Here is a 12,519-nt window from a genome sequence, read left to right on the forward strand (position 1 = left end):
TGGGCAGGGTATAAATAAATGGTAAAACTATTACTATTACTACTACTATTGCATAACACTAATACAGCTGGCTGGAACTGATGGAAGTAGTAGTCCAAAACATCTGGGGGACTCCAGGTTGGCAAAAGCATGTTTTTTGTTGTTTTGTGAAAACTGCATTGCAAAATTCAGAGAAGTGTGAATTTCAAAGAATTCTTTCATTTATGTGTGTGTTGGTTCAGGAAGTGTGAGTTAGGTAGATTCTCATCCAAATGCAAACTGAACAAATGCCTCACCCATCCCTAGCTCTTACCTGCTCTAGATTTGATTTCTGTTCATTCCCCCCCCCCCTTATTTGACTTTTATGTACCATCCTCCCAACCTGCTCCTACTATGGAGATCAACTTCCTTTGATCAGAATGAGCCACTATTTGTGGGAATGCAAAAGGCATGGGCTAAAATGTAATTTGCAAACATTGGCAGCCATTTTTTTAATTACTTGGAAATTAAAAGGTCAGATAAGACCACAACCTTTTCAGTATCTTGAATTCTATGTTGTTGACCCCCTGTTAAAGGTTTCTAGCTGGAAAAAATTATGAGAAAGATGCACATACATATAGCACATTGGATACTTTTCTGTGTCTCTTGATATGAAGATTCCATTTCATGCATGAGCAATAATTTGAACTAGGGACATCAGTGACATATGACTAAGATTTCCCCACCACACTTCTGATAACATTTATGTGAACTAAAACATATTACTTTTTAATGTCAGAAGAGTTAACATTTTGTCACCAGGAACATTATTATCTGCTTTGCTCTTTTCACATTTTTCTTCCCTTCCACAAAGATATAAATTAACTCTGAAAATAGTCTTTCTGCCTCACCTGTCAATGGACCTCCCTCCCCTTGCTGGTCCAAGAATGCCTTTTAGCTATTTTCTTCGCAAATAAAATTAGGTCTTTCATGAAACTTGGATCTGGAATTTGGAGATTTGTCTTTCTGAGGAATTTTGTATTTTCTGATGAACAGTTTATCTCTGCCATCTAGATGGGACCCATGCATGACTCCATTTGCTTTGTGTGTGATTGTTCTCCCTTTTGTCCTGAGCTGCTATCTGGGAGATGGATGTGATTTGACCTGGAGCTTGGCCACAGTCCACAAGCAACTTGCTTCAAAATAATTACATCAAAGGATCTGAAGCTAATTCCAGGTTGAACAGGCTGTACACTGAACCTTATACTCATCTTGGACCAAGAACCTTGTAATGTAAGAAAATGAGAAGGGATGGGAAAATCTGTCAGTTTAGGTTGCCCTCAGTCCTCATCCTCCCTCATCTCCAGTCCTTTGCTCCTGTCTCAGTGACATCTACACTGGATTGGTCATGTCTATGGCAGGATCCCCAAGGATATGTTCCATGAGGGACTGGCTTCAGGCACCAGGCCTGTTGGCAGACCAATCTTTATTACAAAGATGTCTGCAAACATGACATGAAAGCTGACAACATTAACCCCACCGTGTGGGAATTACTTGCAGACGACCTGGAGACAAATATAGCTTAGGGGTACTTCTAGATTCACTGCTGTCACTTGTTGCTCAGGTGGCCTCGGTGATGGGAAGGTCCTTCCATTCTCAAGGAGTTTTAGGATTTCCTACTGTAAAGAGCACTTAACATGTCTTTTGCAGATATGTACAACCCATCATGGCAAAGGTCAAAAAGGCAAGTTAGTAAGAAGGGGAAAATTCAAATGTTTTCCTTAATTAATGGCACACTGCATGACAGAATATTTCTTACTGTTTGCTCCAAAGGAGAAAGACCTCTGCTATCAAAACAGCAATTGCATTTGACATGTCTTGAAAATCTCACAAAGAGAATGAGTCAGTAGCTACCCGTTGCTGGGTATCCTCAAATTGGTAATATAAAATCAATTTTTCCTTACTTTAGTATGAAGGTTCCTGGGAGGTTCTCTGCAGCAAAACATAAACGTTGGAAATTTAGGATAATATTCTAATTTAATCTCCTAGCATGACTCCTTTGTTCTCCTGTTCCTCGTCACACATGACTGACGTTCACTCTTTAGGAAAACACTTTCCACAAATGTCAGATGCCATTAATTGCATTTAGCACAAGCTGCTTCCATAGGATGCAAGAGCTGCCACTGTGCACATGTTTTAATCTATGGGATACATGTCATTTGAAACAAATTAGTACAAGAAATGACTAAATAATTGGTATTCAAGCATGTATGGCAGGGGTGGAGGTTTTCAGGCCTTGAGGCCATATGCATCTACCCAGGCCTCTCCTTCTGATTCTCAGAACTCTCCCCAGGCTACAACAGTCTCGTTGCACACCCTCCTTGAGAATTTCTTTCTGGAATATGCCTTTGAACTCTGATCATGCTTCTTGCTTGCCTGAATGGAAGACAGAGAGGGATGTGTGAGCATGTGTAGAAAGCAGCCTACTTTAGAAAGGTAACAGTAACAATTGTTGTTCTGCCCATTTTTGCCTCTGGCCTCACCCACCACCAGCATGTGGTCCTCAGAAGCAAATGTAGCCCTCTGGGCTGAAAAGGGTTCCCCACCCCTGGTGTACAAGCACTGGGTTATTTTCTTTTCTGGCACAGTTAATATAGATTGGGAGCCTGAAAGGTTTCTTATTACAAAATTCTGCTTGGTAATGAATTTCCATTTTGCCCCTCCAAACTACAAACCTTCAGGACTATTTACCTGCAGTGGTGTGGGGGTTCCTCCCTGGTGCCTTCCCACACCTCTCCAGTAATACTTGGAAGGAAGGAGTTATGCCGGTAGACACCTTCTTTACGTGGATCATCATATCACAATGGGAAGGGATTCTTACATTGCTATGGGAATGGTATAATTGGCCCTTTCTGAGACTGAACAATGGATGCTCTATACCACTTCGGGCTGCAGATGGAGGAAATAATATATTTAGGAATTTCACTTTTCATATACACTCACCTTTCTTTATACTGCAAACTACTATGTCAACAGGTCAGCCTAGTAGCCTCCCTGACATGCTGTAATCTCAGGTTTCTGTTGAGGTAACATCATAGGTCTACAAAGGTTTAATAGGCCGTATCAGCTATCTGCTTCCTAAGCTTTACTGCAGGCTGATTCATATGTGTCTATATGTCACCCACCCAGAAACCACAGGGGTGATAAAAACATGGGGGGGGAGTGCATTTCATCACTCAAATATTCTCAGCTGAATTTGTGACTCATGACCTATAGGGGGGCGAAATCCCTACAATGATATCATATGCTTATTGTCATCCTATGTTACATCTGCCTTTACTACTGCCTGCCAATTAGCTACTGGGCTACATTCAAGGTGCTGGTGAACTAAGCATTGCACAGCTTAGGACCAGGATACCTAGAAGCTGTAATGATCTGACTGATCCCTGCCCTCTGCAGGAGAAGGTCTCCTGCATATGCCATCTTATCCATGCATGAGGTAGGAACTGGACCTTTAGTATGGTGACACCTATGCTTTGAAACTCCCTCGCGTAATATATCAGGCAGGGACCGACTCCATTGCCTGTTGAAGATGCTCCTTTTTCAACAAGGTGCTTAGCCTGGTCTGTAGCAGTATTGGATTTGTTTTAATATACGTCTTTATGGTTAATTTGTTTCTTTTGAGAGGGGCAGTTTCACAGGAAGTGATTTGAAAATGAAATAACTACTTTCCCAGACACCATTATCCATTGTTTCTCTACTGCTGATGGCACAGTACAGCAGAGTTTGATCTGTTGTGGGTTGATCTTATGCATACCTCACCACCTGATGTTGCCCTCATCAAATGATAAAATGAATGCAATGTCTAGACACAGCCTGTGTTACACTTGGTGAAATTCTTTGAAAAAGAAATGGAACATGATTTTGAAAGTGAGATGGTTATATGTCTGACAACTTTATTTTTGTTTTGATCCTAATTTGTGGCTGGTATGCTCACTTAATTTCTAAACAGCACAGCACATTTATTCATTAACATTTGGAACACTTTTCTACTTGCATGGGTTGTGGGTAATGTAATTAATAAATTATTTAGCCAGAAATGGCACCTTAATAACTGTTTTTTTCTCCCTCAGAATGGCTGGATCACCAGCCGTGCAGTGATTATGATTGCATATGTTTATATCTTTCCAAGCAGCAACGAGGAAATAAATGTAAACTCTGCTACAGTATTATTTGCACAAACTACAAGCTGTATTTAAATGGAAGTGTGGCTGCCAAACATTCTAATGCCTTCCAAGCTATCTACACAGAAGATGAGTTTGCTTAGAAAGAAATGTGTAAGATAGAGATGTTTGCAGTGGCAGATCCAGGCCCTTCTTTTCAGTGGGGAGGGAGGGCATGGGGGGGAGGCTATCTGAATGGGCCAACTTTCTCCTTGATACTGTCACCTCTGCCCATCCCCCTGATCTCTCTATCTGCCCCCCAGTCTGGTTTACCACCCAGGAGGAAATTGCAAGACAACACGAGGGTGTTTAATATTGCTTGCATGTTTGTAGAGGATGGGTGGAGAAGCAACAACATTAACAAGGCTCAGGGTGGTTTCCTTAGTATATAACTCAGGCAGAAGTATCACCCAGATCTACCTGGAGGCACCGGGGATTGAACCTGGGACTCTACCACAACGCGTGTTAGAAGATGTGGCCTGCTTTCTGCACTGCAACACCTAGCTCTGTATCTCCTACACTGTCTGGAAGCAGCTCACTGGGGTTTCACCTGCTCTTTCCAAATGGCAGCCTTTCAGTAGCTGGTAAAGAACATTAACTATAAGTAGCAGAGGGAGGGGCCGAGGACTCTGATATTATTAGCCACCATCAACTACCTCCATTTGTGCCCCTTTTGCACCATTCAGCCCCCTCAATTTATAGCAGAGCGAGGGGAAGTCTTCAACATGTCAATTTTGCATTGATTTAATGTAAGCCTATTATGCATTCTTGGATTTGGTTAGTTGCCATGAAAATACTAACAGAGAAGTGGGATATAAGCAATGGTAAAGAAAAACAGCAACTGCTAGATCTCGCCAACCTCCACTGCTGGTTATAGATGAATGTGTGGGATAGCCAGCCTAATATAATCAACATGTTCAAGGCTAATTTATGCATGAAGTGGTTAATGCCATGGAGTAAGCTCTCCTGCCAGGCAACCCCCTCTTGCCCTGGCCCACCCCCCTCAGTTCACCAGAGAAGCTCAACATGTGAGGTCTGAGCTGGTTGATCCAAGCTCAGACCACATGGCTTTCATATGCTATTTTTTGTTTTCCTATAACAACAATATAGGAACTTTCATCACTTTGAAAGTAACCTAAGTATTGCTGTCTGTGTTTTCTGAGTGCTGTATGGAAAAGCACAAGAACCTTTGGAGAGTTTGTTAAGTAAACAATTTTAAACTTACCAAACGTGTAGGGTTTGTTTGTTTTTTCTGTGCAAAGGGAAGCGAGGACCATTTTGGAACTCTTAGGGGCATATTTTAAAGGTCCAACAGCCTATATTTCAAATGTTTCACTTTGCTGCATATTTTGTGATTTTAAATGTCTGCTGGGTTCTCTCACGCTTAGCATCCAGGGAATTCTCCTCTTTTATACCTATTTTTCCTTGCCACTAACAGACTGCATATAGATTTAATAGGAAGGCAAGAAGCTGTCTTATCAATGCTTTTGAATATTAGGTTTATAAGACTGAAGTGGATTAAAGTGCTCAGTCACTCTGGTGGAACAAAGAAACCTTTTTTTTAAAAAAGAAACAAACATTTTTTGGTTGGGAAAGTGAGGAGGAAATGCAATGGAAAATGGAAAATAAACAAATGATTAATGGAAAACATATAAATATCACATGGGCTAATGAATGAATTCATGAATGGTCATTGTCACAAAACTACACTAGCTCCATAAAGAATAGCTCAAGAAAGATTACACATAGTCTAACATCTGCATACATTTTATGAATTCAAATGGGGGGGGGGGAAATGTTCAACATACTGGTCAACTGGTGTATCCCTCAATAATGCTGATGCCATCTGATAGTGGTTCTCCAGATTGTCAAGAGAGAGAATCTTAGCAGGTTGGCCATATTTCAAAAAGTAAAAATCCAGAAAACTTTTTTGCCAAAGTTGTTGACCTTTCCTTTCCTTTTTCCTTTCCTTTCCTTTCCTTTTTGGCCAAATTTGTTGACCTTTTTCTTGTTGACGTTTCTGAGCTATTTTTAAGGGAAATTGGCAAAAATGGTTCTGCCAACATGGGTTGCTATACGTCTGGATTCTCCTGGACATTTTTCCAATTTTCGTCCAGAAACTGCTTTCAATTGCAGTATTCTGGGTATGTCTGGGAAATTCTGGATATTTGGCAATCCTATGTTACAGAGATGTTGGGAATTGAATCTGGAACCTTCTGCATACAAAGCAGCACCACTGAGCTATATGCCCCTTATCCAGAGTTTTAAAAGTTGCAAGCCTAGCAGAGTACAACTCAACAGAGCACTCATTGCCATTGCCTTTGAGCTCTGACAGAGTTATGGACAATAGGAAACATTTTAAGAAGCTGTAGTCTTCTTGGACGGCATGGTGGAAGGGAGAGAGAGAAGAAGAAAAAAGCTGACGAAGCTGACCTTAACTAAAAAGCTGTCTAGCAGCATACAATGAGGCAATGCTGTCTCTTTTTGAAAAGTTGGGCATCTTATCTCTATATAAAATATGTTTTCTCCTTCCTACACTCATGCTTACCCTGCAAACCAGGAAGGCACAGAACAAAAATAACAGATGACAGTGGGGTGTTGTTTATTGGATCGATGGCATGATAAATGATCAAATGTTCCATGCAGGGAGCCAGACAATAAGCTGAAGCCAAGATCACCTTGCAATCAATCCCCTGACAAGTCTCTTGGACTGAGGAATTATAGCAAAATTGAAGGCACACTCTGGTCCCCTTTCCTCCTGCTAAGGCACCTGGTCAAGATCTAGCCATTTTTCAGTTCTTTCAAATAAATTCAAGGGAAGATGTGTGTGGGGGGGGGGTATTCTTTGGAATAGAGGTGGCCAGCTGATGGTGTCCAACAGACTGCCGTACTCCCTTCTCTGTCTCCCTGTCTCTGCCTCTCTGTTTCCTACCCCATTTTGCTAAACAACTTCACTGAGGACCTCTTAGCTCTTACCTTTTACAGTGACATAGTTGCTATTGATTATGAATTGTTTTGGTATCTTTTCATATAACTTTATCATATTCCACTGCTATTCTGGAATAAAGTACTCTTCTTTTTCTTCTGCCACAAAAGACATTTGTAAAAGATCCATACTGGAATTCTCAGTATTTCCATTCTTTGTAGAATGTGTTAAAAAGCATCATGCCACTTTCTCTTTGGAGAGGATGGAAGTTGGTGGACTTTGGTGCAAGAGGTTTCACACCACTTCGCTCTGACCAGTGTGAATTGTCGGTTTAGGCTAAGTGTTGTTCTGAGGAGAAAAGGGCAGATAGCTATGGGAGTTCCAGGATGAACCATAGCAGGCTGTAACACAGTGGTCATTCCTCTCATCTAACCTCCTACATTTGTGGATCAAGATTTACACATACCATAGGCTCAGATTAGCTGGGTCAGATTTCAAGTTGTAAATGAATATAGCCAAGATTGACTCTGAGTTTTGGCAGACCTTAGGCAACCTGTCTTTGGAGGGTCCTACCAACATCTTCAGCCTCTTTGCAACTCACCACCCTGAATATTGCTAGGGAAGCCCTTTGTCTCATGTAAGCCAGGTTAACGCACCTAATGGATGGGTTGTCCTCCGGGTAATTCCCAGCCACAGGAAGTTAACACTGCCTGGGCTAGTGTTCTCTGGCACTTGGCCTTTTAATTTCTTTAACATCATCATCAACAACAACAACAATAATTTTGGCATGCATGAGTGGAGCAGAGGCAAAGGCACAGAAAAAGAAGGGAAATTGCAGTACATGTCCTTTTTTGATGTTTGTTTCATGCAGATTCAACAGAACAGTATGGCAAATTAATGAAGCAATGCATGACCTACACAGAAGTAAAAGGGAAAGCAGGAAATTGAGCAGCAAGAAAGTGATGTGAGCTCTGTAAATGCTTTTGGTGGAGGAGGGGCATGAGGAGGAGCACTTGTTTGTAGGAGCCAGATCCATGTGGCACTGAACATGCTTTGCATGCTTCACATCCCCAAGTATCTCCAGTGAAAAGGATCAGTTAGCAGATGGTGTGAAAGTCCTCTGCCTGAGACCTTGGAGAGATCCGAATGTGTGCAGATTGCAACTTACCTATCTGTCATGCTTTTCAAATGATACTCATCTGTTCTTTAAATGGAGGTTATCCCTTCTCTTTTCAGGGATGAAGATTTCTCCCATAAATTTGTTTTTACAGGATGATGTCTTCTGGCCTGCAAGGCCAGGTTGGGACATCAACGAACCTATAAAAGGGCCAATAAAAATGTGTGAGCCTATGTTCTACTTCCACTGTCAGAGGCATCATGCTTCTGACTACAGAGCTAGGTGATCTTGCGCCCCTGACAGAACTGTCCAGATTCCACCCCCTAGCCGTGAACAAATTAGCTCTTCTTTCTGCCTCTCCTCCAACCCCCCAGACCCATTCAATTCCTCACACACTTCACCTTGTAATGAATTCTTTTTTGTAATGAATTCTGATTGAAGCAGGACACCAAGATGGGGAAGGTTGACCTAGATGATGGTATACAGTGGTACCTCAGGTTAAGTACTTAATTCGTTCCGGAGGTCCATTCTTAACCTGAAACTGTTCTTAACCTGAAGCACCACTTTAGCTAATGGAGCCTCCTGCTGCCGCCGCGCTGCCGGAGCACGATTTCTGTTCTCATCCTGAAGCAAAGTTCTTAACCTGAGGTACTATTTCTGGGTTAGCGGAGTCTGTAACCTGAAGCGTATGTAACCCGAGGTACCACTGTACTCTGTGTCATCTCAGAGTTCTACCACCCCATCCTGCAGTGTATGAAAATGAGGCTCCAGCTATTTTCCTTCCCCCTAAATCTTGTGGAAGTGAATTCCACATGGTAACTAGGCATTGTGTGAAAGGAGCAGTTTTCTTGGGTGACCTCAACTTAGAGCATTATGCAAGAACGGGGTGTCATGAGACAAAGGTTCCTGAGAGCAGAAGAAGCAGTAAGGCCTACAAGGCCTACACAATCATTCAAGCCTAAGCCTGCTTTAACAGCAAACTGCTATGTCACTGACTCATTCTCCCTATAAAAGTAGCCAGCCTCTGTTTGTGTCTCAGCTGTTTGTGTGTGTGTTGTGTTGTTGCAGACAGAGTGGCTCCAGGACTAGTAAATCACTAACTAAGACTGTGCCTCTGTGAAGAGTCAGATAGCTGCTATGAGCACTCTGTGTATGCTCTTTAACTGTGCTGTTTCTGAACAAGTTTATTTTCTTCAGCAAAGTTTTATTCTGTTTATGAAGAAGACTCTGCGTTGATTAATTTACCATTGCATGACATTATATCCCGGGCCCCTGCCTGCATAAGTGAAATCACATAAAGTGGGGAGCACCCCACTTTCATAGGGAGAAGGGCATGGGAGCCTACTCCTTGGGGCCAAGGTTCCTTCACACACACCCCTAAAATATTTGAGCAGGTTCTCCTCCCTAGTTAATGGGCATTGCCATTCAAATAGTGTGTGTGTGCTCCGTCTTGTGGTCAATTATACAGGACAGTGATTACCTGCCCCCCCCCATATATTTTATTCAAGTTGGCACTCTTGACGGAAGGTGTGCGAAAGGAGAGAGAGAGAGAAGTGACCCCAGAGTAGGCAGGCCTTGAAGTTGGCAACTCTCCCCCGGTGCCTGGAGGGTCAGGAGTGCAGGCAGTGAGGTGGCCAGGCAGCATCAGGGGCCAAGGCTGGTGGACCTTCTCAGCCCTGACCCTGGGTGAGGTCCGGGAGAGGCAGAGCTGGCACCTCATGGCCAAACAGGATGGGGTGTTTGGGCACGCACAGGCTCCCCCATCAGGCTGCCCAGACAGCCCAGCTGCCAGGAGGGCCAAGGGGTGAGGGGAGCAGCTGAGAGCAGCTGCCATCCAGTGCCCTGCCTGGACTGCGGGCAGGGAGTGCTGGCTGGACAGGGCACCTGGAGGAGGGTCTCAGCAGGCAATTTATGCCCACCCCTTCACCTGCGCCCCTGGCGGGGGCCTATCTCACCAACCCCCCCAGCTACAGCCCTGTCTGAATACCAGTTGCTGGAGGGGAGGAAGCCATTGTGCTTAGGTGCTCCCTGAAGGTTTCCCACAGACATTTGTTAAGTCATTGTGAGAACTTTGTGCTGGACTGGATGGGCCACTGGCCTCATCCAGCAGGCTTGTTTTATGCTCTTATGTTTTTACAAGGATAGCATCCCCTCTCACCTGTACACTTTTGATCACGTTTTATTTTCATCTCATTTTCATCAATAATGAGAGTTAATGCGGGGCGGGGGGAGAGACTCAATCTGTCAGTGCAGGTTTCTGGGTGGTCCTGACCATCTAGAATATCTGACAGAGACCATTGGTTCCTCTAGCTAATTATTGTCTACGTACAATGACTAGCAGTGACTCTCTAAGGATTCAGGTAAGAGTTGCTCTCAGTGCTACCTAGAGACATCAGGGATTGAACCTAGGACCCTCTGCATTCAAGAACTATTCCACCCCTAAGCTATGGCCCTTCCTCAAGAGGAGTTGTGGGAAAATTTACTTCCCATCTCCTTAGATTCCATCTGCTAACAGGAAGCCAAAATTTAGTCTCTACTTAACTGCTGCAGAACCATTTTAATATAGCTAATAAACGTGGCCATCCAAGCATACTTAGTAATAATAATAATTCAGTATTTGTACCCTGACCACCTGACTGAGTTCTCCCAGCTGCTCTTGGCAGCTTCCAACAGAATATAATGAAACATCAGATATTTAAAACTTCTCAATACAGGTCTGCCTTCAGATATCTACAGAAGGTCTATAATTGTTTATCTCCTTTACATCTGATGGGAGGGCATTCCACAGGGCAGGTGCCACTACCGAGAAGGCCCTCTGCCTGGTTCTCTGTAACTTCTCACAGTGAGGGAACTGCCAGAAGGCCCTCGGAGCTGGACCTCAGTATCAGGACTGGACAATAGGGGTGGAGATGCTTCTTCAGGTACTGTATACTGGGCCCAGGCCATTTAGGGCTTTAAAGGTCAACACTAATGTTTTGAATTGTTTTCAGAATCTGCTGCTGCTGCCATGATCTCTTAGTGATCTGCATCTGAATTAAGAAATGGAGAATAATTCTGCAGACCAGACGTCTATCAACACTAGACTGAATGAGACATGCATGCATATTTTAGCATCAATTTCATCAGAAGCACACATTGGTTGCATGAGTATCTTTGTGTTTGTGCATGCACATGTGCAGGCATGTGCAGTATATACAAATGGAGGAAACTCTCACCATCGAAATGATAAGCAGAAGTGATTGTATTGTATTGTATTGTTCATTATATGCTTTGAAGCTCACTCCATAGTTCAACTATATTTCCCCCCTATCATGAAACCTTTATCTGATTAAAGAGAGAGAGAGAGAAATGCAGAAACATATTGTGCTGAAAAGTCAAACAATGCAAGCTGTCTCTCAGTTGAAATGTATCAAGCTAGATTCTGCGAAATTAAAGCTCTGAATAAGCCAGTAAGGAGAGTAGGTGGGGTTTTTAGTAGGTGTGGGTTTAAAAGCTAAATATGCCGGTTATAACCCCCTTAAAAATAGGTCCTTTTAAGTCATTAGACTGCTGTACAAATAGTGTTTTCCTGTTTACACATTTTGTGTTCCTTCCATACTTATCTGTAACTTTCGGTGGATCCATTCATTCATTCATTATGTTATCTTGCGTTTCACATTTTGTACACATGGTGTACGAAACAAAATTTAAACAGATAATTATTTCTTTAAAAAATAACTTTACAACAATGAAATCAACCTCACTGCAATGAACAAATCTAACAGCAAAATTGCAGAAACAGCAGCACCAACCAAAAATAATAAAACAGGGCGCTTAAGGTGAATTATATGAAAATGATGTACAGATAGTATCTAACCCCAGTTAAACAAAATGTACAAAACAAAAGGTAATAAGTGTTGGAAGTATAAAGAAGCAGAAGGTACGTTTTACCATTTAGCACAGAGACCTCTGCACCCTTCCTTGGCATTTCCCACCATGGATGGACATGTCGTTGGTATGATTAATTATATAACTATTATCAATTGCATTTATATCCCACCTTTTATTCTCCAAGGAGCTCAAGGCGGTATACATGTTTCTCCCCATCTTAAATTAATCCCCACAAGAACCCTGTGAGGTGGGTTAGGCTGAGAGGCATTGGCTGACCCAGGGTGAGCTTCATGGCAAAGTGAGCTTCATGGAAAGCCCAAATCTCCTAGGTCCTAGTCCAACACTCTAAACATTATGCCACACAGGCTCCCTGTCAATTTTGGTTTCTCTGAGCTTTTTATTTTTCCAATCTTAAATTCAGTTTG

General features: G+C 42.6%; 1 long non-coding RNA gene across 1 annotated transcript; it reads right to left on the reverse strand.

The window, feature by feature from the left end:
* Window positions 1-1,736: 1,736 nt before the first annotated feature.
* LOC128406749 (uncharacterized) lies at window positions 1,737-8,481 on the reverse strand. Its single transcript, XR_008328603.1, has 3 exons — window positions 8,276-8,481; window positions 2,840-2,907; window positions 1,737-2,394 (listed from the first exon to the last, which is right to left on the reverse strand). It is a non-coding gene; the product is annotated as an uncharacterized LOC128406749 (long non-coding RNA).
* Window positions 8,482-12,519: the final 4,038 nt, after the last annotated feature.

This window comes from Podarcis raffonei, chromosome Z, assembly GCF_027172205.1.
Source record: "Podarcis raffonei isolate rPodRaf1 chromosome Z, rPodRaf1.pri, whole genome shotgun sequence".
NCBI lineage: Eukaryota > Metazoa > Chordata > Lepidosauria > Squamata > Lacertidae > Podarcis > Podarcis raffonei.